Source organism: Thermobia domestica, chromosome 2 (genome assembly GCF_964235325.1).
Source record: "Thermobia domestica chromosome 2, izTheDome1.hap1.1, whole genome shotgun sequence".
NCBI classification, from domain to species: Eukaryota; Metazoa; Arthropoda; class Insecta; order Zygentoma; family Lepismatidae; genus Thermobia; species Thermobia domestica.
In genome coordinates this window covers 22855604-22879054 of record NC_137455.1, presented here as the reverse complement: position 1 = coordinate 22879054, position 23451 = coordinate 22855604, and the positions used below count along the sequence as shown (strand labels likewise).

Below are 23451 nucleotides of genomic sequence, written 5' to 3'. Positions count from 1 at the left end.
TTATCATGTTCCCTCAGGGAATATGTCCAGTATGTGCCTTATGTGTTTGTGAGAGACAAATCACATGAATAGCAAGTGATAGTGACAGTCTATGTCCGCCCCTGGCCTGACATGTACCTCGGGAATGTGCGTAGTATGTTCTCCATGCCATAAGCGTCAATGAACCACAAAATTATTCCCCAAAAATATGTTTAATCGCCTATATGCGTAATGTGTTTACATTAAAGTGAGTCTAAAAACACTTTAAACAAGTAAAAAAAATGTACCCCTGGATGGGCGCGAACCACTTACCTTCGGATTATTAACCGCGTGCTCTTCTTACTAGGCCACGGAGACAATGAAAATAGTATCGCTTGTAGAGCGATAAATTGTTGAGGTCTGTTGAGTAATCAGAGTGCTACTTTAACCGCGTATATTCGACGATAACCGTTTGGGATCAGATAAAATCTGCTCGCCATGTAATTCTATAACAAAATGACGAGTGTCTATTTACTTTATTTTATGGTTCTTCCATATTCACTTTCAAATGATCGGCGACAGTTGCCATCTTATAAAGTTGATGCGTTTGTTGCTTCTAGTACACAATCGCTTAGAAAAAGAAGCAACAAATGCATCAAATGTGGGAGATGAATTTAGAACACCTCTGAAACAGTATATACCTAAAGGAGGTACCTAGAATATGACAGATATATGTCTCAAGTGACGACATAGAAACAAATGACTGTTAGAGTGCGAAACTGAGCCAGGTATATAAATGTTATATTTGTGGTACATAGTTATAAATATCAATTAGGTGTAACAAGCACCTAAAACTATAGGTAGCTGAAGTACATACTTAGCACATGAATATCATGTGTTCCAAGTGTCGGGTACCTAAAAAGTAGCTGGGACACCTAAATGGCACATGCCTAGCAATTCCTGTGCTGTTAGGGATATAAGTATACATTAATCACTTTCAAAGTAGACACCTTCGCAACACACACGCACTTATTTCAACGATCCTGCGGTTGCTGGAAACACAGACGAAAGTCCTCTTTTAGAATCTTCCGAAGTTCAGCCGTCGCGTTCTTTTTGATCTCTTTTTTGAAGGGTATCTTTGAGGCCCATTTTTAGCTTTGGGAAGAGCCAAACATCCCTTGAGTTTCTGAAACCGATTTTCTCCCATTTGCACACAAACTTGATGGCTGAGAATTAGAATTTTTGGCTGAGATGGCTTTAGAATTTTCTTCATTGTTGAAACAGTTATATTGTTAAAGATTTCGATATCCATTTCAACAATCAAGCCATTTCAACAATGAAGAAAATTGTAAATAAAAAAATCGGCACGGATTGTTGCCTTCGATAGGTCATAAAGTTCCTTCTGTAAAAATTTGAAGTCTCTAGGTTGAAATTTGTAAGAGAAATCGTGAATTTTCGTCAAAGGTAAAAATAATAATAATAATAATAAAATACATGAGAGAGATACGAAGATTGTAGTGACATCTATCGGCAAAACTTGTCCCTTTAAACCAACCTTAAGTAACGAAACTTGCATGTTACAATGGTTCGCTTCATGTTTAAAATGTACTTTTCTGCTTCAATTCTGTAGAAAATACTAAATAAACATCAAATTTCTTAAGAAATGAATGTTAAATTCTTTCAGTAACCCAAAGCTACGATCGATAGTCATTTAACTTATCCAACGGCTACATTTTATCCCACAAAAGGTAGGATCTTTATGCTCTATTCTTTCATACCCTGATCATAATCTCTACCTTCCAAACAGTTTTCTGAACCCTGCTATTTAAAATTTGTCCTAATGATAATTGTTGGCCGGAGTGAAAAGTAAGTTATGTCGGTCGCAAAACGTTTTTCCTTCGCGGTTCATATAATACCCAACATTTTAAGTTTTAGTGTGGCTCCGAAGCCCGACCTCAGCGACCTCTATGTTTTTAATACCGCCAATAAGTTAAGGAAAGGGTATGTAACATAGGGGGGGGGGCGGAGTTAAAAGGACCAAGTGTTTTTTTTCTTCTTTAAATCTTTAGATTACATTACTGTTATTATTCCTTCAGCTGCAGCACACAAAATTTATCTGTTTTTTTTACCCACTTTTACTTCATCGTCTACTTTGTTGACTGACGACTGGATGAGTTGGACTGGACTTTGATCTGTTGGCCTTCAAAATATGGGTTCCACCCACAATGGCTATCGTTACCAATTTCTTGTTTTAAAACAAAAGAAACTTCTTTGGTATGCTTTTTTTTGTTTGTTTGTATCTCACGAAACGGTGTAAATGCACGCACACACGTAAACGGCATAAGGTATTAAGATTTTTTTTAAAAAAGGAAACATCAAACCATTTATTTATAAGGCAACAGGGCTGGGAGAGGGGTATACTATATATTTTTTTTAAAGTTCACTACTATGGTTTTATGGGGACCGCTTCAAAACCCTACCATTTCCGTAATAATGAGGTACAAAGTTTTTGCCGTGTCCACGGTATGTGAGAACCAATGTTCTCCCCTCCCCTATTAACCATCTTGTTTCTATAAATTGATGATCCGCATTCGTCGAAATGGCAGTAACGAAAGAAAAATTCACACGGCTATGATTTTTTATTGTCTGTTCTTTGCTATACATATTTTTTTAAAAAGATAATAATGCGGGTTAGTTCAGGGATAAAAAGGTATTTGATATCACTGGAGCTTCTGACCCATTAAACAAAGATATCATTACAAAGTATCGAAGACAGACATTTTATAATTTTCAAATTTAGTCCACGGTCGAAAGATCAAATGAAAATGCAAATGAAGCTTCCCTTTACCATTTTTTTTACACTACTGTGGCGCTGTTGAAGAAATATATATTTTAATTTATTTGTCTGTGTGTTCTAGACAATATACCTGAAACCCTTTTACCTGGTTCAGACGCCGGAACATAGACTATCTTCTTGAAGATAGTGAAGTAAATATACACACACGTATTCAAAGAATGGTATTAGGACCAAGGTGTACTGAAGAATATAATAATTTGGTAATTTTCCTTATTGTGTAATTTCTGGAACTTTTTTTAAAAAAGCTTGTCATTTTCTCACGATAACTGCAATTTCTGGTTGAAAACTTTCAAGTAGGTTGTATTATTTTAAATATCAAGACGTTATAATTTGCATTTCGATTCGAATTATATATTTATGTAGGGGTCTATCTCTGGATAAAAACTAGGGAACTTACCACAATGGTTTTTGTTGTCCATACTCGATAAGTAAGTGGAATCTTTCAGAAGCCTTCCAAGAACTAAGCTATCAATTAGCTAATTATATCTTCAATACTTATGAGTTCTCCTTCTTACTGTAGAAGGTTCTGGGTTCGGTACCCACTGGTAAAGCGTCTAACTTACTACAGTGCTCTATGTTTAGATATCTTTTCTCCAAAGTATATTAATTAAGGTTTGATCTCTCTCGTGGCTTACTAATTACTCTTCTTGCCTTTGGTGTGAAATAGTCTGATTCAAGGGTGCTGATCCTAGGGGGGCTGAGGGAGCCCTCCTCCCCCTCCCCAAAGCTCATGTGGGCTCCCTATTGTATTTATGAGTACATAATGTTGGCATAATTTGAGTGCAATTTGTCTTAAAATCTTCATATATATACCTTCTGCATTTGAATGCTTCCCCCTTCCCCAATTTACAGAGAAATCGGCACCCTTGGCCTGATTTGATTCTCGTAGGAGTTCACAGCCCATTTTAAGTTAAATATCTACACGGGGAACGGTAGCTTAGTGGTAGAGTAGTCACTTCTGGTGCGTGAGGTCCCGGGTTAGATCCACGACCAATTAAATTTGTGATAACAACATCGTATAAATGGGTTTTCTCGGGGATACTCTTGTTCCCTTCCAAATTCTCATTTCACAAATTCTTCCATCATTATTCACTTGCCTTAATCATCCTAATGGACATAAACGTGGGACATTAAGCTGAAATATTTCATTTCATTTGCGTAACATTCTTAACAATGAACAAGCAACTAAGAATCTAGGTTCAATAAATAGATCAGGAATTGTATTGGTTAGGGTTTCCCAACCGGCGAGATGCTCAGTCCCATGGAATTTATCGCGGAATTTTAGAATTTAAAAAATAAATTTTCTGCTGTCCAGAAGGTCTATAATTATAGACTTAATAAGTTTTATTTATTTATTTAATTTTATTTACAAATAAACCTAGGCCATTGGAAATACACTAAGTTACTAATTTTGAGACAGACTACACTAATCAACGCTTACAACGGGAGCAGTAGTGTTCTAATCGAACTCAACCTAACTAAATTATATCGTTGGGTCGCGGTAGTTCAGTGGTAGAGCGTTCATCTCTGGTGCATGAGGTCCTTGGTTCAATACCAGGTCGCGCCAAGTGAGCTTTGTGAAGGACATACACTGTGTTTGTGGGTTTTCTCGTGGTTCTCCCGTTTCCTCCCACTGTCTTCGTTCCACCATTTCATTCATTTCTCATCGTCACCGTCTCTCCTTTAGCCTAGCCGGCATAACCTGGAACTGTAAAACTTAAAGATTTATTTTCATTTAAGAAAGTGTATTGTTAGTCATAAAAGGGTTTGGAGAGGACTGGTATAGGTTGTATTCTCTCGTGAACAGATTACCTAGGAAAATTAAATCTTCATTTTCACAGAATTTTAAAAACCACAAGACGTTTGTTACGCATGTTAAGTGGGTTTAAAAACAGATATTCAAAAGTTGAATAAAGAAAGATTCTAGTTTGAGTTTTTTTTTCTTTCTTAAAATGGAAGTACAATATATTATGTTTGTGTGTATGATTCCTTTGTATGGTTACAATTTCCTCATATAAAGTACTGCACAGAGTACAGAGGCCATTTTATAACGCAACCACAAAACAAGTCCAAGTTCCAACGACCATTACAAGAACCGAACGCAGAAAAATCCATAGAATAGAGTTAAAGATTCTTCGAACACCTTTTCTTCCTTTCTCTCTCTCTCTCTCTCTCTTTCTCTTTCTCTGACTCGATGTCGGTCTGTGCGAAGAAGTAAAACAAAACAAAAAAGGAAAAAGCGGGAGGGAGAGAACGAAAACCATGGCATCTTCGCTTTGACCCCGATCATTAATGATCGTATAAAACCGCAAGGTACAGACGTTAAAAGAACGAAAACGACAAATGGGTCTTTTTTTTTTCTTTCTTTCAAAGTTACCTTCTTTTTCTCTCCCTCTCCTCTGACTGCGTATTCCATAACAATCGATATAGTCTACAATAACTACATATATACGTATATAATCCATACTTTCCAATCTATCTACGGTTTTCTTCCACATTGCCACATAGACTGTCATTAAAGAGAAGTTTTTCCCGAAAAATCTACCCTTCCAAACATACAATTGTTAAAGTTCCTAATTTTTTTTTCACTGTTGGCATGAGGGAATTGGGGATAAAGGGGAGGATATTTTTGCTTTCTCAAAGACGTTTCCCGTAAGTTTTCAGCTCTTCCATAGCGTCTGTCTGGCTGTCCCATGGTCCCGTTTCTCACTAACATTTCTAGTGAAGAAAAAGAAGAAAAAAAAAACTTCCTCACACATTTTTTCTTAATATGTAGTTTTACTTACTTTCCTTCTTGATTTCTTTACCTGTAAGTAATAATTTTTTACTTTTCGTAAGTTAGTATTCCATTATTTCAAGTTATCATTATGTGTGCCGAAACCTTTTATTCAATGTTTTTAAGAAAAAGTAACAAGGTTGAAATATGTATCTGAAACTTTACTCGCTATTTATCTTAACAGAAGAAACCACCAAACCCGAAGAAGTTGTTACGCACTAAACTCTATATACAAAGAACTTCTTACAATGGATATTTATCCTGAAGAATTGTCCATAGCAGTCCATAAGAGTGGCCAGTTAGCCAGTGGCCACTGGTTACTATTTGGTACCAAAATGTTCACCATCCTCCTATGTATTGATCAACACCAATACCATCTCTCTATAACTTATGGTTCCCGAGATATGGCTCCCGAAATCGGAACTTTTTGGGTCCAATATCTTGGAAACTATGGGTGTGACAACATGGAGGGCTCAAAATTGAAAAACTTGCAAATAACAAACACCACATACAGAATTCAGTAACGAACTTCGTTGAATATTCGGAAAACTAATTAACAACGAATATTCAAGTAATTTTAAAAGTTAGTGGAAAGGACAGGCCAACCTGGCAAAAGCACATTCATACCTGTTATAGTTCCTCATTGTCAAATAATAATAATAATTTATTATATACATTTCTTGTGGAATTAATGCTAACTTTATTTTTTAAAAAATATAGCCTACTGATGTAGAAAATGATGACTGTCTTTCTATTAAAGCTTTCATCATATGTGCTACTTCTCTTTCGTAATAGAATATGACAAGAGTTAACGCACGTGGTTTGCGTACGCATTAAGATTTCATTAAGATAAAAGAAGCTACTTATTTCTGTTTCCTAATGTCATATATCTCTTAAGACATTTACAAAATAACTTCCACTGATTAGAAATCAACACAAGGAAGAACGGAAGAGGGTTTCGAAAATTTTCAACTGGATTGCTAAAGAATCATTGTTATTATTACTTATACAGGGTGTTAATGAACTATACCGACAAACTGTAAGAGGTGATTCGTTACATCACAAATAAGAGAAAAAGTTCATGTGGACCTATGGAAAATAGTGCATAGTTTCAGAGTTAGGGCTGTCCAAAATCGCGAAGAAGCCAAATTTCAACACACCCTATTTCGAATTTGAGAAACTGTAGATGGCAGTCCTCATCAGCGTAAAGGAAGTCATGTTTACGCAATCCAAAAATGCATATTTCATTAATGTTCAATGGGTGTACAGAATATTCCATACAGGGTGAAATTCCCAGACATGTCATTAACCGAATTTTGAGATAAGCTCTGACTTTATGATTGGTCCGAAGTAAGCAAACGATAAGCCTTGATAGTAGTGTAGTGAACATGGAATCCTTTGGCACGATGTCGGAAGTGTTAAGGATTGTCAGCAGCATGGTTTCTCGTACTAAGGAAAACGCATTCTGCAATGTTTTCTTTCATGCTTATAAGTGAAGAAAACGTGAAATATGCCGTCACGAAGAAATACATCGCATCACACGTTATTCAGAACACAAAAAGACATGAAGCTGCCGGTTCCTAACACTTCTGACTTCCCTCCGAAGCATTGGATGTCCATAGTTGTGAACGCTTACCTCCTGACTATTTTGAACCCTCCTTGAAATCAGGGTATATCTGAAAACTCTATTGAGAGCATATGTGAAAATTACACCCTGTAGGGAACGCCCTCTACAGTTATTGAAAATTGATGAAATACGCACTTTTGGATTGTGTATGCGTGGCTAGGGATGCGCATGAGACAAGATTTGTGGCTGTCTCCTCTCGAAAATGTACTGTAAAGTGATGTCGCGACTCGAATTTTGTCAGGAAAATCCTGTCTCGACTCGTCTCGTGCGCATCCCTATGCGTGGCTTCCTTTACGCTGATAAGGACCACCATCCACAGTTTCTGGAATTCGAAATAGGACCTCTTGAAATTTGGCTTTTCCGCGATTTTGGACAGCCCTAGCTCTGAATTTGGCTATGCACTTTTCGCCATAGGTCCATATGAACTTTTTTTTCTTGATGTGAGGAATCACCTTTTACAGTTTGTCGGTATAGTTCATTAACACCCTGTATAAATTTTGGTTCACCAAAACTTCTTTATATATTTAGTCTGTGTCTTCCTGTCCATCCACGAGACATAAGAATCTCAAGAACTACTTGACGGATTATCATCAATTGTGACTAGCATTTAGCGAGTCGAAAGTTAGAATCGAAATGAAATGAAATGAAATCTTTGAGTTTTACGTCCCACGGTTATGCCGGTTAGGCTAAAGGAGACGGTGATGATGAATAATGAATGAAATGGTGGAATGAAGAAAGTGAGAGGAAACGGGAGAACCCCGAGAAAACCCACGCACACGGTGTTTGTCCACCACAAAGAAAGTTAGAACCGAGTTTGTTGATGAGAAGTGACCCATCTACCGGAAGTAGTAGGAATCAACCATTTCTGGTTTTATCGTTCAATCACTATTGAGCCAAAATAGCAAGAAACTATTTTCTGGAATCGATTAAGCGTCCCAAGAATACATTTCATTTCTATCCATAGGGGCCACAGTGGCTCAGTGGTAGAGTGCCTATCTCTGATGCGTGGGATCCCTCGTTAGATCCCCGGCCAAGTAAGTTTGTGATGGACAACACCGTGTGTGTGGGGTTTTCCTCGGGGCACTCCTATTTCCTTCCATTTTCTCATTCGACCAATTCTTCTATCATCGTTCACTTGACTTAACCATCCGTCTCCTTTAGCCTAACAGGCACAAACGTGGAACGTTAAATTGAAATATTTTATTTAATTTCCATCCCGTACCAAAACCGAAAAACAAAGAAGTCCACTACAACTTGTGGTTTCAATATTGATCTTCATAGAGCAAAAAGCGATAAGTGATAGAGAGAAGCGGTTTGCTTTTCGGGATGGATTTAACATTTTAATAATAGGTGTTAAGCATCTTTTAACTTTTTATTCTCATCGGAACTAGCTGAAATCAACCACTTCCGGTTTTTTACGTTCATCATTATAGAGCAAAGGCGCTAAGAGATAGTTAGAGGTGGTTTCCTACAATAGATAAACATTCCGAGAATATATTTACTCTCTACCAAAATCGAAAGTGATAGAAACGTGTTACCACTAGCAGCTTCAAGATTAACTGAGAAAATATCACAAACGTACAATACATTGCATCACTTCTCCACATGTCACCATCCACTTCCACGTACTTCCTCGAAAGGTACACTGGGGCCACGGTGGCTCAGTGGTAGATTCTTCACCTCTGGTGCTTGGGGTCCCTGGTTCGATCCCAGCCCCCGCCAACTGAACTTTGTGGTGGACAAACACCGTATGCGTGGGTTTCCTCAGGATTCTCCCGTTTCCTTCCACTTTGTTCATTCTACCATTTCATTCATTATTCATCATCACCGTCTCCTTTAGCCTAACCGGCATAACCATGGGACGTAAAACTCAAAGATTTAATTTCATTTCATTTCGAAAGGTACACTAGTCTTTCCATGGCGACACGGTAGAAATCCTAGCCTTTGGAGGGACACTACGATCGTATAACATGCTGGTTATCCTCAGCTGATGACTAGGTTCTGTTCCTTCAGTTTAGGGAAGATGAAAATCTCACTGGGTGCGAAATCACAGCTGTATTGGGGATGTGGAAGGACAGTGTATCCAACCTTCAGTATTTCAATGGTGGTCAGCTTGCTGGTGTGAGAAGAGGGGCTCCATTGTCAGGCCTGACGCGTGTCAGTCCAGTCTTTAGCTTCTTTAGGATTTTGATGTACCGCTCTGAGTTCACGATGGTACTTTGGGAAGAAATTCGGTATTAACAACGCCATTCACATTGAAAAACAGAGTCAGCATGACTTATCCAACAAGAGGAACAGACCTTGAATTTTTTTGGAGTGGGAAAACATTTGTGACGGTACTCCATGGACTGCCTCACCGTACATAACTTGTGTCCGGCGAAACACTTGTACGGACGAAACTTCTTCCGCCATCTAAAATTCGATTATGACTCTCTGCTTTAACCGCACGTCCATCCCAGACATCAGTCTGGCCACAACTGCTGATTACGTGGGCAAATGATAACAACTCCTACGTTATAAGTAAGGAATGGAGAAACGTTTAGCAAAATTTCTGATATCTCTGCAAATAAAAATAAGATGAAAATCAGGCCGGTAGCCAGCCCAAAAATGTAAGGGGGGGGGGGCTAAAGTTAGGGGGCCCGATCCAACCATATCATAGTTCATCACCATATTATAGTTCATTTGCAAGCATACCTTGAAAATTTTGGGGGCCAGGAAAAATTTAGTGGGGGTCGGATCCCCTAGACCCCATGGATACGGGCCTGAGGAAAATTAACCAACAGGCAAAACTTTTCAGTTCGCCCTCTCATAATATGTCTGAATGTTCTGCTCGAAGACACGTTCTAGCCCACTTACCCTAACGTAGCTAGGTGGAGCCAATAAGCCAGTTGAGTAGGAGTAGAAGGCTCAGTTCATTTCCCTTATGGTTCAAAGAAGGTTATGAGAACCTCGAAATTATTAGAGTAGAGGGATAGGTTGAGAATTAGGATTTTAGGTATACGACACACACAAGAACATGTATAATTATGAGTTCATTTACACAGATATTCTACGTACACAAATCAATTAATATTTCTCTAATATAAAGCACAAGAAAGTCCTACAGTGTCAAGGAAACAGCCTTCACTGATGGTGTGCATGTAACATAGCATGAAGAATTGCGTGAAAGAATTTCAACCAAATTGATACGAGTTAGTTTATGCTTCTATCTTGCTAACGTTACGAATAAATTAAACGATAACCTAAACAAAATTTGCATTTAGTGTAGCAAAGAATAACAAACAAGGCAACTTTTTTAAAAAATAATAATAATAAAGGAAGTCCATTCACCTCAGATATATTCTTTGCGTGTTTGATACAACTATGGACCAAATATATATATATTAACAACATCATAGCAGTCGCAGATAAAATATAACAGTTGTAGATAATAAAATTGGACCATCAAATTTATCATATTACATTGAAACAATATAAATACATATAAAAACGATAATCATCACATAACACCATTTTCCATGTGATGTAAAAAGATTTTAAGTGATTCCACACATCACACTATATCCTACATCATGTTGAAATATATTTAATTCGCAGAAACAGTTATCATTTTTTATTCAAACATTCATACAAATTTTATTAATGTGGCTGAGCTTGCACTGGAAATATTTCATGTTTTTCTGAGACCACCTGAAGCGCTTGATGGAGGAAGAAATGTAATAGAAAGTTCAAAGGCGTTTTGCTGGGCTAAAGAAGGGGAAGTGACAAGTTATGTGGAATCCATGGTATACGATAGCATACTTGTGGATGTCCATTATGGTTTTACGAATGTGAAATCGTGTGAATTGAATCAATTTTTTGCGGTTTAAATCACTTTTGGAATTGCATTGAGTTGTCCAGTGCAACATGATCGTTTTGGTTATTCTCTGCAGATGGTGTAGCCATTCTCCAAGCACATGCATACGTAGATGTTTTTTTTTTTCAAATCTTAAAAAATAACACACAAAGAAAGTTTCTCTAATAAGTTGACATTTAAGGATCTAATGCTGAAGGTATTTTATTCTTTAGAATGAAAGTTTACCAAAAGAATTGTTGATAATACCACAGAAAGTTTCTCTGTAGCAATGCTAGAAGATAGTATCTTTGTGAAAAGAATTTCAACTCACAGTTCAACATTAAGTATATACAAGGTGTTTCAAAACAACACTGACAACGTTTGGGAGGCTATTCCTGACACCAAGATAAGACAAAAAGTATAGACGGACCTGAGTCATTTCGGAGCTATAGGCTGCCGAAAACATGAAAAAACGAACTTTAAAGGTCCGGTACTTCCGCAACAATTTTTATAGAAGTAATCGGTGGGTACTTTAAATTATATGTCCGTAGCCAAACTCTCTCTATAAAAATTGTTGCATAAGTACCTTAGGATTCCGAAACATGTATCTTTGGATAGCGTACATATTAGTTTCTAAGTGAAGTCTTGATCCTCACATAAGCACAGTCGCGTCACGTAGAATTTTTCCAAAGAGGTGGGGTAAAACACTCATGAGTTTCGTATATCAGGGTTTTATTTGAGTGATATCATATCACAGGCCGGGATGGTATCTAACATACAAGTCATATCCCCCCTTCCCCTACCCCGAATAGTTTGTTCACCGAAGGACGTCATTCCTCATACGTGACGGGGTTATGGCCTTCGACGCCGGTAATGTCCATAAATATGTATAAATAAATAAATAAATGTTAATATACATGTATTACATAACTGAATTACAGTATTACTTCTTTGATATTTGTTCATAGTTCTGGCGTAATGTAATTGCTAAAATGTTATGTAGAACATTTATTAATAATATGCATTTCTTTTTATTTACAGGTAAGTTAAACATTAGCGGATATTCCTAACAGAAGACACGTATATTGATTAAAATATATGCAGTTTAAACTGTAAGTATTTGTATTTCTTGAACATATTTTCAGTTATGTTCTTCACTAATGCATTGCTATGAAATAACCATCAAAACAAAATAAAGCACTTTCTTTGGTTTATAAAGTGTTAGGTATGGAATAGATATACATAATATGTATTAACGCAGTTGTTGGCACCGAAGGTAAGAGATCAGTATGTGCAGATGTCCCACCTCATTGTTTATTGAGTAATTAAGTATGTTGTTTCTTCCTACTTTACACTTTTTCTAACATATGTACTGGCAGTTTGTGAACGTAAAAAAAGAAAAAAATGGTATCCTTCTCTTTGAAACTTTATACTGGAGGAGCACCTGAATGCATGATTTTGTTTGGAGATTAAGAACTTAGTTTTTGGATCAAAATATCCAATATATTACCAGGGGCGGATCCAGGACCGACTTCTGGGGGGGCGGTGGGTTGTCATACTGCTACTTTTAAGGGCTCCAAACTTTGGGATGGGTTTTATTTATATATATAAAATAAGAAAGTTTCCTCTTCTGGGGGGGGGGGCGATCGCCCCGATCGCCCCCCTCTGGATCCGCCCCTGTATATTACAGGCAAAAATTTTCTTGTACGCCTTGTATCTGGAGAACTACATATAGTGTAGCCAAACCCAAACTATTATTTAACTCAGTATGATGTACATATTCCGTATAAAATACGAAAACTCGATTTAGGGGCCGTTCAAAAACTTTGTGGCCTCTGATCCAAAAACTAATTATTGGCCAATCTTTTGATGTATTTTTTTTTTAATTCCTAAAATTCTTATTTAAAAAGCAACTTAACTTTTTTGTACTGTTTTACAAAACAGTTTTAATCTAACTAATGAACAAATTTTCTATAAACAGATCTGGGTTAATAAGTTATAATTGAAATTCAACAGATATTTTCAAATTTGAATTAATTATATTGCACTTCAAAACGTAGAGAATTAATCTATCCAGGGCCGGATCCAGAATTTTCTGAGGGGGGGTGCACCAAATAACTGCCAATACATTTGAATTAAATTTGAGTTTTTTAAATGCCTGTAGACATCTGTAGTGTGAATGAGGAAATGCCCTGGAAATGCTAAGTATTTGCTCTCGGTCCTTCAACCTTCAGAAAATCGACCGAAACTATTGGTTTTGCAAAATCACTGCTAGCTTCTCACTTTAGGTAGTGTATATTTACAACGAAGGGGGGGTGCACGTGCACCTTTGCACCTCCCCCCCTAAATCCGACCCTGAATCTATCTCATCCCTCGATTAGCACACGCAGATTCCACACACACTCATCAAGAAAAAGTAAAGAAATTCAATGAAAGAAATAAGATGCCCCAAACAATCTATGTTTCTGCCTGAGCATTAATCAGTGTTTGCATATTCGACTTGTGGAGTTAAGTTCATAAATCTGAAAGGAGACGTTTTTCGTCCCATGTTCATTAGTACTTTTTTCTTTCATTTCATATAAGGGATCACCTCCCAAAGTTTGTCAGTGGAGTTACCTACCACCCTGTATAATGCATAAAAAGTGATTTACTTACATTACCAAACATAGCTGAGCAAGCGTCAGCGAACGAAGGGGGTTAAAAGCACCGCAGGGCTCGTTTTGTTCCTCCGTGACTCCCATAATAATAGGACATGACATTACGTCACACTTGGGTGGGTGCAACTTCGAACCTCGCCCGCTTCCTTGTGATCAATTTAAAACAGTTTGATAGGGTAGCGCGTAAAGGAAAAAATATGCGTTTCAACATGATTTATCAGTCATGTTGATTTCTATATACTAAAGAGAAATAAAAATAAAATAATATGTTGAAATTTCTTCTGTGTTTATTGCTATTTAATGTGATACATATTGCGTGAAAGAAAAGCCGGCGGCGTATATAAAAAGGAATTCCTACCTCTTGACTATTTAAAATTATTATTGAATTGCTCCGGCTAGCTTTCATTTCTACATACATTTCTCAATAGAATTTAAAAGAAGAAGAAGAAGAAGTGACAAAGAAGTAAACAATTACCAGCTCGGAGTTACAGTAGCAATTTTTATTATCTGCAAAGCATGACCTGAAATAAAACTTTTCTGACACTTCCATCACAAGTTAACAGTGGAAAAAATGGTTTTAAAAAAGTAAATGTTATTTCCATTTTATGATTTTCGTTTCCAAACAAATAGTTTATTACGAGTTTAGTCATCACAAAGGGAAACATATATAGAGAGAAACAAGTTGTTTTGACCACTTTCAAGAAAATTAACTTAATATTGGTAACAGATATATATATGTGTGTGTGGCGTCTAAGAAGAGACTGGGTCAGTATTCAGGAAGGAGTTAAAAAAAAATGTTTAATGATTGTACACGTATGTTAAACAATAATCAAGAAATTCGTGGGAAACACTGGTTTTGAGTCCAGAAGTCGTGAGATGAAACTGTGTTGATGGCACTTCTTAGTTACTCAACATCAATTAAGAATCAGAGAAGGAAAATAATTTCTCAGATTGCATCAAAAGCATTTTCCATTATTATTATTATTTCTATACTTATATGTTCTTCTGGTTTATAATGGGTAGTCCAATTCCTATGAAAATACAGGATATCTCATTAGGATGTCATAATTTTTAAATAGGTACTACTTTATTGGATTGAACAACGAAACACAAAAATTTCAACAATGCATCTGGTTTAGTGTCTTTACTATTTATGAATTCTATTATTTAACTTTTATAAAAACGAACCAGTGGGTGTAACAGTCCTTTGTGGGCATGATTCGCTCCAATACCATCTGTTAGCGACCGGTTGAATTACATCCAGCTTAGCGACGAAAACGTGGTCAGCGCGATGCATCGCCATCTCTTTAAGAGTTTTCATCCCGGCGAAATTAAAATACCGCTATTTTTACAGTAATTATGTGATATCTTCAAATAGATAAAAGATAATTGAAATATGGAACAGGAGCGCCCTAGACAATATTATTTTGCGTGAGGTACCGTTATCACAAGTCACCTAGTGGCTTTATGTTTTCAGCTGTTTAGAAACGCGAAAATAAATGCCGATTTTCAAAATGGCTCGAAATCGAAAGCAGATAAGTAAGTCGTGATAACGGTATCTCATGTAAAATAATATTGTCTAGGGCGCTCTTGTTCCACATTTCGATTATCTTTTATCTGTTTGAAGATATCACATAAATTACTGTAAAATTAGCGGTATTTTAATTTCGCCGGGATGAAGACTCTTAACAGACGTGTCAGAAGCTTTCTATTCACATGACTTCCCAGTTTGCCTCACGATTCTGGGTGGATGCCGAGAACTGGAAAGCAACAGCCGGAAATCGAACCCGGGATCACGACACTCTAACCTTCTATTATTTAACTAGTATATATTTATTATTGACAGAATGCCATCGGTGCTTGATGAACTGTATGTAGTCGAGAGGTAGCTATTTCAAGAAACTGGAGTTTTGATTCGATGTTGTAGGAGTAACGAATGTAAACAAATGACAGACAGTGTTGGAAACTCTCTTCGTAATAGTATTTAAAGAGAGTAACTTTGAGTAAACTACATTTATTTTGGGTTAGAAAGATTTTTTTTTTTTTTTTTTAAATAGGAATCTTATACAAACCTTAAGTTTAATAAGTGGTTCGGATACATTTAAATTGTACAGTATATAGTCTCTATACTAGTGTACACATAACTTTAGGGCATCTAGAGACTGTAAAATCCATCGAAATATCGAATTGAACTTTTTTTTCACGATCACCATAGTACTTTCTTCTCGCTTTACATCGCTCGAAAGTTAAAAGAAAAAAAAAACTGTCTAGAAAACTTTATTTCACTAACTTTTTTCATATACCAACCGAATCTGCGGTCTCTACACAGCGCATCATTCACATATGAGCGTGAACCTCCTTGTCATTCCTCACAACATCTGTATATGTTCTTTTACAGACACAAGTGAAAGACGTCTTGATAAAAATCGGGAAGGGGTACTATAAAGGGGGATTTTTTCAATTATTGTTTTTCAATATCTCGCACCGTTTGCAAGATTTAAGCCTACTTCCAGTTGGAGTTTCTAATCCATGTATGATCAGTGTTTTCCTTCTTCTTGCTTGCAATATGTAATAAGCAAATACATTACACACACAATTAATTATAATATCAGTGATATATGGTGTTAATTGGACAAAACACTCCAAACAAGAAAGATTCATCTTAGACTGGAAAATAGGTTATCCTTCGTTTTCCATTATCATTTGGACATGAAACAAACGCTTGAGATATACAACCCCTGTATACAAATATGTGGTGTTGGAATGTATAACTGGTAGGATGTGATATTTTAAAATGTCAATACTTTCAGCGTACGTACCCCTAAAATATGTAATAAAGAAATAACGGCATTTTTAAAAAAATATATTCAATTAAAACTGAACAATCTACACAAAATTTTAATCGATCAGTGAAAACGGAATCTTTCTAGAGGTTGTGGTTTCCGAGATTTCATTGTTAAAAGAATTGGGTACAAACAAAATAAACGTCCACAACATATAAACTTTTCTTGACAACAAACATATAAACTTAGTATTTTTAACTGTAGATTAGCAATGACTACGTAAATCAAACTAAGATATTTCGATTTGTTTTACTTATTTATTACATTTGATAAAAATCGTCCTACTTTTGATACCTGCTGCTCTGACCACGGTTCAAACTGAAATGGATATCTAGCCCTCATCAGTCTTCAAGGCATAATTTGTAGAACGTAACATGAATTTACTAATCATACACAACAGACGTTAATATTTCGCATTATATATATCTCGTTTAAAATTCATAAAATATTACTCCTAGGCGCACCATAAGAGAATCATAGTACGCTTTACGTGCCAAGAACAAACTAAACCTACTGCTTTTCTGCATGGTTGCTCTGATTTGCTCATCTAGTTTTTAGTTTATTCTTTTTAAAAAGGTTTTTAGTTTTTATTCCTCTTTCTCTCTGAGGTTCAAAGAGCTTACGTGTGTATATATACGGGTTTAGCTTGCGGTATAAAATCAGAAAATAACTAGCTGTTATAGAAGGAAAGCTGTATTAATAAAATACAGGAGAAGTAAGGAAAAGCTAACATTTTACAGTATTTTGAGATTAAAGTTTTCCTTACAGAAACAGCACATTGTTATCATAAATTTTGTTATTAGAGTTTTTGTTTAGTTGTTAGCATTTATGTTTTATAGTCATTGATGAAACAGATGAGTATGTTTAGTTATTTTTATTTTGTAAATAACCTATGTGCATCACTGTTAGGAATATGGTAGAACTATGTGTGTCACCATTAGGACTAACTTTGTCACTGTTAAGAATATTTGTGTCACGATTCGGAGTATACATGTCACTGTTAGGACTAACTAGGTAAAAGTGTCATTGTTAGGATTAAGTGTGTCACTATTAGGAGTATGTGTCTGATTGTTAGATCTAAGTGTGTCACTGTTAGAACTGTGTGTATGTCACTGTTAGATCGAAGTCTGTCAAGAGAATTTTTGTCACTGCTAGGACTAAGACTGTCACTGTTAGGACTAAGTGTGCCACTGTTAGAACTGTGTGTGTCACTGTTAGAATTATGTGTGTCACGGTTAGGACTAAGTTTGTCCCTGATAATATTAACAGTGTCACTGTTACAACTAACAGTGTTACTGTTAGAACCCCAGTAGCAGAGACAATGTACAAACCGCTTGCTGTAAGCTTGGGTTGCAAGTCGGCCAAGCTTGCATCCAGCTTGATTGGAAAATGTGCAAGCATGCTGCAAGCTGGATTCCAGTAACGAAGTTACAATGGGGCAACCTTGCATTCACTATTCCATTGAAGCCTGACGCAAGCGTTTTACAAGTCAAGTCAAGTCAATAGCCAATGAACTGCTAGTGATGTTATGACACTCTGCGGAGGGTCTAAAGCATCATTTTTAAGTACAACAAAAGACAGATTGTATTAAAGCATGCATTTCAAGTGCAAGCGTAGAAAGCCAAAATCCAAGCATGGGCCAACTGGCCGAAAGCTTTCTTACTATTAGGGAACTATGTGTGTCGCTGTTAGAACTATGTGTGTTTCTGTTTGAACTAATTGTGCCACTGATAGGATTAACAATATCACTGTTACAACTAACTGTGTCACTGTTAGATCTATGTATGTCATTGTTAGGCCTGTGTAACTGTTAGAACTAGGTATTTCACCGTTAGGACTAAGTGTGTCACTGTTAGAACTAAATGTGTCATTGTTAGGAGAAATCGAACAACAATAGATAGAAACTGCTACTTAACAGTGTGTATTTTTCATCCATAGTACATGAATAAATAATCTTTTCTAGAAAAAAAAATACTACCAACTGCGTCGGATTGGCAACGAACTACATACTTTGAAAACCTAAAAAAAATTGTTTCTCTCAATTTACTCGAAAACTACGCAAAAATTGGAGTTTAAGGGTTAATGATAATTTTGGGCTAATTTTGAACTGTCCGGTGTATGACGTCAGAGCGCACTATTAGGCTAACAGCATATTGAACATATGATAAACAAGCCAAGCTGAGGGAGAGGGAAGCAGCAAAGAATGCAGAGAGAAAAAGAGGTCTGTGTATATTTGACCATGTGTCTCAATCACACGTTGGAGAGGCCTTTGACTAGCACGTTCTCTGATAAGAATGAGGAACGAGACTTTGTTCAATTGATCACAGTTTCATGCCTGTATTGCCCCTCGGCTTTCATTTCCTGTTCTCTGGTTAATATGCGGCTAGCCTTACGCACTAAATACCGTCACAGATAACAGAATGGGAGGTTTCGTGTCATGGATTCGTAAGTTATATTGTTTGTCAGTACTGCCTTTGCTAACATCAGCTTCCTCTACCTTGCTCCCTACGTATATTCGTCGGGCTTACTAGTGATGAAAGAACGAACTGAGACGTCACATGATATGAAATAGATATGACATTTGTTTAACTCTGCTAAAACGATGATTGGATAATGTTATAGTTTAACGTCTCGATTCAGCATCGAAGGTATATTTATCGTGAACCCACATCTTATTGGATCCGAAACACATGAGCTTCCATTGGGAATCGAACCCAGGTCTCCCGTACCGAAAATTCCTGTACTAACCATATAGTTTCGAAAGAACCTCTCTCTCTCTCGTCTCAGTGAGACGAAAACCAACTGAGGCCGCGGTGGCTCAGTGATAGAGCTTTCAACTCTGGTGCATGGGGTCCTTGGTTCGATCCCAGCTAGCGCCAAGTGAGTATTGTGGTGGACAAACACCAGGTGCGTGGGTTCTCTCACTTTATTCATTCCATCATTTTCATTCATTTCTCATCTTCACGGTCTCCTCTAGCCTAGCCGCCATAAGCGTGGGACGTAAAACTTACAGATTTTGTTTCATTTCAAAGAACACCAACGTATGAGATATTGAACATTAATTACATGGATTCCATTGGTAGGGTGAATGACCTTACGAATTCTAATGCTTTGGTGGTAGAAGGTCAATAACTATATGAAAGTATAATTACTGATTATAACAGTATTAAAAAGAAATGATTCGTAAACTTTTTAATAATTAACAACTTCAGGTAGTATAGTTTAATACTTCCTTAATGAAGATACAGTAATTTGTGCTTAGTAATTAAATGAAAATGAGCAAGTGTATATTATATATTATACTTGCTTACATAGAATTTCTCTGATGGTACACTTCTTCTAAAATTACATTTCCAAATAGAAGAAAAAAAGAAACAACCATCTTTCTAGATACAGTATGTAATTACTAGATACATACATATATATGTACAGTATATAAAAAAGCAACACACATTTTATCTATGTTTCTCTTAGCACAAGATACCATCCACAAAAGAAGCTACTGTATACTTCTCAACAGATGAGACGAAGAAATTAATAAGGCGTAGAACCTGTTTATTATGTGTTTCAATTAGAAATTTCCTCAAATTAGTGCCTCTTTCATTTTTCCTACACTAACTCCATCTATAGGAAGAACAAGTTTAAAAACTCGGCAATTATTATTATTTTTTTTACTTCGTAAAACGAAAACAAAAAACAAAGAAGTTGTTGTCTTGATGTTTTAGATATTTATCATGGTCGTTTTTGACACGGCATACATTCGCAGTGTGAGTCAAAAGGCAAGCATAACAACCAAGTACCACTGCAATAACATAATGTTTTGATAAGAAAAGCAAGGCAGGACTGGTTAACGACAGAAAAATATTGTGATACTTACACAAAATGTTGACAGTAGTAGTAAGAAAGATCCATACGCCATGATAAATTTACTTGTAGGCTAAGATCAGTTCCTGAAGTAGACGAACGGGGATAAAATACTCATTCCTGAAACGTAGGAAAGAAGAGTTGAGATGTTACAATGAGACGTTAGCATTACTAAATAATTATTATTAGAGTTAGGATTTTTAGGTGTTCATTTTTTCTTTTTATTTTAGAGCAAAAATGAGCTCTTCCTAGGGTTGCCAACTGGCGGTATTTTACCGGCAGGTCGTTTTTTTTTTTTTAATCAACCTCAACCATATATTTCAAGGTTTAAAATAGAATTATTCTTCATCTGTTTTGGGAATTGTGAGCAGATACCAGTACTTTTATTTTTCAGAGTTGGTAATCCTAGCTCTCCATAAGATCTCGATGCAAATGTTGCTTTCAGTTCGAAATAGCGATAATTCTCCAACACCTTTCCGCTTTTTCGAACCCTTTATTCCCTTAATCTCCTCCTCTTCCTTTCTCTTTTACTGCTACTACTTTTTAAAATTGTATTCCAGAATATCCCATTGTCATGGATTCAGTATGTGATGTTCACAAAATCAAACAGTTCACGTTTTCTCTGCTTCCAAATGACACAGTTACAATTTCCAACTAGGACCAAATTCTTGATCTTCAGCCAGAAAAAAAAAATCATAATTTGCAGCCGAAACTGTTTTGTATCTTCGGTTACAATATGTGATGTCTGTCATTGAAAACTCCATAAGCGCCAAAGTCAAGAAATTGTGGGCCCATCTCCTGTACATAACCCTTTGAGCTTCATCATCTGTCCTGAAAGGGGACAACTTTTACTTATTTAAAAAGAAAGTTGGAAATAGGACTAGTATGGTGATGTACATACATACATATCTATCTATCTATCCATCTATGTATAAGAGGTGATTCCTCCCATCAAAATAAGAGAAAAAGTTCGCATGGACCTATGACAAAAAGTGCATAGTTTCAGAGCTAGGGGTGTCCAAAATCGCGAAATAGCCAAATTTCAATAGACCCTATTTCGAATTCCAGTAACTGTGTATGATGGTCCTTATCAGCGTAAAAGAAGCCATGCATACACAATCCAAAAGTGCATATTTCATCAATTTTCAATAGGTGTACAGGGTATTCCCTACAGGGTGTAATTCTCAGATATGCTCTCAATAGAGTTTTAAGATATAACCTGAAATCAAGGAGGGTCCAAAGTACGCAGGAGGTAAGCCTTGGCAACAATGGACATCCGGGGCTTTGGAGGAAAGTTGGAAGTGTTAAGAACCGGTAGCTTCATGTTTTTTTGTGTTCATAATAACGTGTGATGCGATGTACTTTGTTACGATATAATTCACGTTTTCTTCACTTATAAGCGAGAAAGGAAACATCGCAGCATGCTTTTTCCCAAGTACGAGAGATCATGCTACTGACGATCCGTAACACTTCCGACATTGCGCCAAATGATTCCATGTTCACTGCTAGCAAGACTTATCGTTTGCCTACTTTGGACCAATCATAAAGTCAGAGCATATCTCAAAATTCGGTTGATGGCATGTCTGGGAATTTCACCCTGCAGGGAATACTTTGTACACCCATTGAACATTAATGAAATGTGCATTTTTGGACTGCGTATACCTGACTTCCTCTACGCTGATAAGGACTACCATCCACAGTTTCTCAAATTCGAAATAGGGTGTCTTGAAATTTATCTTCTTCTGACAGCCCTAGCTGTGAAACTATGCACTTTTCCCCACGGGTCCGTATGAACTTTTTCTCTTATTTTGGTGTGAGGAATCACCTCTTACAGTTTGTCGGTATATATATATATATATATATATATATATATATATATATATATATATATATATATATATATATATATATATATATATATATATATATATATATATATATAGCAACTTTCTTTTAGAATAAATGAACTTACGAATGTCAAAACATGAAAATATATTAATATAATATTTCAGTATTTACTTGTACTACTACGCGTAACTTGTACTGTTTTTAGTTAGCGTTCAAGAGTTGAGAGTTTTTCTTGTGTGCGGCTAGTTTTACAATAGTTGTGAAACTATTATATGATGTTATGTTCCTGGTAGGTTTACAACGGAAAAAGTAATGGATAGTCGTTTTTCATAGTCTGATAACATCATATATAACTATTTTAGATTTTATGTATCAATTGACAACCTAAAATATATTATCAGAAGATTTTAGAACTGCTTCTGAATTTAGGGGCCGCGGCGGCTCCATGGTAAAGCGTTCACCTCTGGTGCATGGGGTCCTTGGTTCGATCCCAGCTCGCGCCAAGTGAGCTTTATAGTGGACAACCAATCACAGTGTGCGTGGTTCTCCTGTTTCCTTCCACTTTTTTCATTCCGCCATTTCATTCATTTCTCATCATCACCGTCTGCTTTAGTCTAGCCGGCATAACCATGGGACGTACAACTTACTTCATTTTGGTTCTATATCTGCAAACTAGATAAGATTTTTGGCTACGTACTCTGCTAAGCTCAATCAAATTTACAATATTGTCCCACTTTTTTATATATATATACTAGTAAACAATACGTATACTGAATATGAAATTAAATCATAAAATCATATTGTTATTCTTGAATCTAGATAAGTCGCTTGGACATTTTCTTTATCCGCAGCCTAAAATATTTCAAAGGTGCTTTGTCTTCATGTTGAAAGAAAATCGAAAACAAAAGAAATTAAGAAGAAACGACAACAATAATAATAAAAAGAAGAACCATATTCCCAACGAGAGATGCCACTTGTGACGTTGATTAAGAGGTCTGTCAATCTAAGAAATGCATTGATCAGTTAAACAAAAGATAATCACTTAAGTTTCAATCGCCATCAACTGCATACCTGAAGACTTTTTTTTTTTTTTTTTTAAATCTTCTGTCCAGAGGCTACCTATCTTTTAAGAAGAGGGAATAATTACTAACTTTTGTGAAATGTATTGCTCGATGACCTGTCTGGA

The 23451-nt window shown here is 36.3% G+C and overlaps 1 protein-coding gene across 2 annotated transcripts in view; it reads left to right on the top strand.

Annotated features, from left to right (window-relative positions):
- Positions 1-23451, top strand: part of TfAP-2 (transcription factor AP-2) — a 1022457-nt gene that overhangs the window by 626091 nt on the left and 372915 nt on the right. The gene's annotated exons all lie outside the window — the stretch shown is intronic.